General features: G+C 46.9%; 1 protein-coding gene across 2 annotated transcripts in view; it reads right to left on the bottom strand.

The window, feature by feature from the left end:
* The window catches only part of PPP2R5C (protein phosphatase 2 regulatory subunit B'gamma), a 224,364-nt gene that overhangs the window by 49,870 nt on the left and 169,494 nt on the right, over positions 1-5,000 (bottom strand). The gene's annotated exons all lie outside the window — the stretch shown is intronic.

Below are 5,000 nucleotides of genomic sequence, written 5' to 3'. Positions count from 1 at the left end.
CTATTCTCCTCCTAAAAATTACTTAAGATATTCCAGTTTTAATTTATATTTAAATCTACTTTTTTTTTGCTGTTTTTTCTCAATGCCACATTCACTGAGGCAGGGTTCACACTTACCGGCTTTCGTACGCATTTTCTGCACAGAAAAACTGACTTCAACTGAGAACTCATGTTAACCACCCTGGCGTTCTGATTAAATCGCCAGGGTGGCTGCGGGAGGGTTTTTTTTAAATAAAAAAAAAACTATTTCATGCAGCCAACTGAAAGTTGGCTGCATGAAAGCCCACTAGAGGGCGCTCCGGAGGCGATCTTCCGATCGCCTCCGGCGCCCAGAATAAACAAGGAAGGCCGCAATGAGCGGCCTTCCTTGTTTTGCTTATATCGTCGCCATAGCGACGAGCGGAGTGACGTCATCGACGTCAGCCGACGTCCTGACGTCAGCCGCCTCCGATCCAGCCCTTAGCGCTGGCCGGAACTTTTTGTTCCGGCTGCGCAGGGCTCAGGCGGCTAGGGGGGCCCTCTTTCGCCGCTGCTCGCGGCGAATCGCCGCAGAGCGGCGGCGATCAGGCAGCACACGCGGCTGGCAAAGTGCCGGCTGCGTGTGCTGCTTTTTATTTCATCAAAATCGGCCCAGCAGGGCCTGAGCGGCAGCCGCTGGCGGTGTTGGACGAGCTGAGCTCGTCCAGACCGCTCAGCTGGTTAATCAATAAGCAAGGTCACACTTTAATGCAGATTCCGCATGCAGAAAAAAACTGACATCTTGCGCAATTTGTCAGTTTTCTCTATAAATTACATTACCTGCTGTAAGGCAGGGGTCACACTTGTCTTTCAGTTTTCTGCAAAGTGTAGAAAACTGAAAGACAAGTGTGACCCCTGCCTGAAGTATGCCAGAGCTAAAATCTACGAACTATTGACCCTTTTTATCTCTTTCCTGCTCTAAGGAGCCATTTACTGTCAGGAAAGTGTTTCATAGTTGTAATTTCTTATCAGTGAGGGTCACACTGTAGTCTGAACCAATACTGACTCAGACAGAAACTGCCACTTACATACCTGATGTTCAACTCTTTCAGACAGAAAGGGAACACAGCATAGTTATTTATGTGCTATGTACCAGGACTGTGGCGTCGGTACAAAAATCATCCTACTCCAGGTACCCAAAATTGTTCCAACTCCTCGACTCCAATGTCTAATTTTTACAATTTGGTTAAAAAAAATCATCCGACTCAGACTCCTCAGTTTATTGAAACCACCGACTACCCAAAATTGCTCCGACTCCACAGCCCTGTTAGGCACTGTACATACACACGTCTATCTCATCATGTCACCTCTGGTACCATTTAAAAGGAACCCGAGGTGTGAGACCTATGAAAGCTGCCATATTCATTTCCTTTTAAACAATACCAGTTGCCTGGCTGTGCTGCTGATCTTTCTGGTCAGTAGGATCTAAATCACACACCTGAAACAAGCATGCAGCTAATATTGTCAGATTTGTCATAGACATATGATCTGCATGCTTGTTCAGGGTCTAAGGCTTGAAGTATTAGAGGCAAAGGATCAGCAGGTCAGCCAGGTAATGTGCATTATTTAAAAGGAAATAAACATGTCAGCCTCGATATTCCTCTCACCTCGGGTTCCCTTTAAAGAGAATCTGTACTCTCAAATTCTTACAATAAAAAGCAACCATTCTATTCATTATGTTCTCCTGGGCCCCTCTTTGCCGTTTCCGCAGCTCCCCGCCGCGATCCTGGCTTTTAATCGCCAGTTTTAGGCAGTGTTTACAAATAAAAAACATGGCCGCTAACCAGGAAGTGATGTTTGTATATATCTCATGTTACAGTATACTACAAGTTTTTATTACATAGAGAATTATCTGCACTCCAGTCTTGGATTCTCAAAGTTCTCAGCATGAGACAAGCAGCTTCCTTCCCCCCTCAGAGAGCTCAGTCTGTGAGTAGCAAACAAAGCACACACACAGAGCCGGCACGGGGCGTGGAGGGGGCGTGTATAACTTCTCCATATCACAGCAGAGGCAGTGCATTCCTCTCTGGCTCGACAAGGCTTGACAAAAAAAAGATTAGATATATTACAGAGACAGTGCAACTAGAAAAGGCTGCAGTAATCCAGAGCACATTAGAACAGGTATAGGAACTCATAGGATAGAAGAAATAAGGCTGAACATTTTTTGCAGAGTTTTGGTACAGAGTCTCTTTAAGACCCAAACAGTACCAATCTTCCTCAATCAGGTTGGCAATGCCAGGCCGGGATGTAGAGTGTCAGCTTCCTGGCCAGCAGCTTTGTTTTGCTCCCAAAAGCAGGTGCCATCTTAAAGAGAGTCTCTTAAAATTCCTCTTTTTATTTAACAATCCCCTTCTACACTTTCACCCCATCTAAAACACCACTATCCCACGGCAGAACACTGTGTTTAACCCCCCCCCAAATCCTCAGGGCAGGGTAGAGGCAGAGCTTTTGGCTGTAGCTCTGCCTCTACTCCCATCAATCGCCGCCTCTCCCTGCCTCTCTCAGTCTTCTTTCACTGAAAGGGGTGGAGGAGAGGCAGCGACTAGTGCTGATTAATGCTAATAGAGGCAGAGCTACAGCCCAAAGCTCTGCCCCCCCGTGCAGCAAAATCCTCGACCAGGAAAGTCGTAGATTTTTGCCCTGGTGTTTGGGGGGGGGGGGTTAAACACAGTGTTTTGCCGGAATGCGGCGGTTTAGCACTATCTATAGTGCTTAACATAATTAGAAGTTAAAAACGTGGAGTTAGACTAGCTTCAGAGTCTCTTTAAATAGCTTTAAAACTGCTGAGCTTTAGCAGTGATGAAAGACTTTTATGTTGCCTTCTTTCAATCGACATGGAAAATACATGATTATATTGGAAACAGAGGAGTCTGAGTCAGATTATGTTTATACAGACTCCACAGCACTGCGATATACTCGACACCCACCAGCGGCATTCTGTGACAACGTTACACAGCTTTGTGTCTGCAGCCTGAGAAATACAATGGCGGCCTGACGAGGCTGAGAATAAACATGACGTTAGCTGAAGCGCTGTGTGTGACTAGCGGGGGGTTCACATGCATGTGTGTCACAGCGCCTTAAAGGGAACCTGTATAAAGAAAGGTTAAACATTAAAAATAGATACCTCCCTATGTAGAGGGAACCCTCTGAATAATTCACTTCCTGGTCCATGCTGGACCCCTCCTTTCCATCCAGGGCCCCCCTGTACACATCTGACAGGAGCTTGTGAAATGTGCTCTTGCGGCAGCGCTCCCGTTAGTGTACAAGCGCGCCCGTACTGCCCATGCACGAGTAGCTTCAAGCTTCTGCATGGGTCGTACCTGTCCAAAGTCCGGCTCGGGGGCCAAATGCAGCGCCAAGCCTCCTCTGAAAGGATCCATATATGGAGGCTGGCCGCATACCTATGAAATAGCCGCCGGGAGACTCGGGCGCAGGATACAGCAGATATACAGCTCACCCTGCTCCTGCACAAGCCCCTGCAGCATTAATTACTATTCCCCCTCCAGGTCCACGTGAATAGTGGGGAATGGTGTAATTTCGCTTCCAGCTATTGCTGGCGGCCGATTTACTGTGTTTTAAAAATTAATTTGAGCTCCGCCTTGATGGTCACCCAAATTGCTGCTATAGCCCTAATTCCTATTACGGTCTATGATGGCGCTGGCTGCTCCCAAATCTCCTGCGCTGTCTTAACAGCGCCCTTGCACGCTATTTTGGCAGCTGCACTGAGCAACTGCTGTTCCGTAAGTGCTTTTGAAAATAACAAAAACAAGAGAATCCTCCCTGAGGTGATGGACTTGTCCAAAACCTGTCCGATTTGCCTACTGTAAAAGTGACAGCAACATAGAAAAAAAAGCACTCAAGGGCATTTTTTTTGGAACAAGCGCACATCTTATACATATGCCTAGCCGTGCATTTTACAATTTTTGGAAATAGTGGAGCACCTGCCGTTAAAGAATCCACACCCTGGGTCTAACGATGACATCACTCATTACTAAGCGACATTGTGCAGGAGGCAGAGAGGGGAGTGCGCAAGAGCAATAAAACCCCTGCCATATTCTTACACCCGACACACAACTCACAGCACAATGCCTGTGACTGCATGCATCAGCTGAACAGCTGTGAAACAAAGGCCCAGCACTGAGAACACTCCGTACCAGACGCCAAAGAAAGCTACTGAAATAAAGCAACGCAATCCAAAATATATAGAATAAAAACTGCTCTCACCCAATCAGACACACACAAGCAATAGAAACAGCAGTACATGCATCCAGCTACATTTAAATGGTCAGCAGGTGCTCGTCAGCCAATCAGGATGCACTGTCATACACCCTTTACACCAACGTGTATTAAAGGGTGTATGACAGTGCATCCTGATTGGCTGACGAGCACCTGCTGACCATTTAAATGTAGCTGGATGCATGTACTGCTGTTTCTATTGCTTGTGTGTCGAATTTAGCATTCAGTATGGAGGCAGTGTTGGTGGGCTTTCTGGATGTGAGAGGTCCAGAGTCTGGGTGTGAGAGGTCCGGGCCCACCTGCACTCCCCTCCAGGTATCGCATGTTGGCCTTGGGGTCCCGGCCAGTGAGAGGTCCGGGGCCCCTGGCCATCGTGTGAACCAATCGTGTGTTTTTCTCACCCAATCAGAAGCAGCACTTACAGCTAATGGACACTGAAGGACACGGTCGACCAAACGAGACGCTGAAACAAAGGTATGAACTATCCTGCCTGCCAAATACTTTTTAAAGGCCTCTTGCAGACTGCAAGTGATTCCGATTTTTAATCGGAATCAGATGTAAAAACCGATTAAAAAGCGGAATCTGAATCGCTTGCAGTCTGCAAGAGGCCAAAGAGGAACTCTAGTGAAAATAATTAACCATTTCAGCCCACGGGCATTTTTCACCTTCTGCATCAGAGCAATTACCACCTCCCATTCATTCGCCAATAACTTTATCACTACTTATCACAATGAATTGATCTACATC

This window comes from Hyperolius riggenbachi, chromosome 9 (genome assembly GCF_040937935.1).
Source record: "Hyperolius riggenbachi isolate aHypRig1 chromosome 9, aHypRig1.pri, whole genome shotgun sequence".
Taxonomy (NCBI): Eukaryota; Metazoa; Chordata; class Amphibia; order Anura; family Hyperoliidae; genus Hyperolius; species Hyperolius riggenbachi.
Note: the sequence above shows the minus strand (reverse complement) of the source record. Positions and strands in the feature narration are given on the sequence as shown.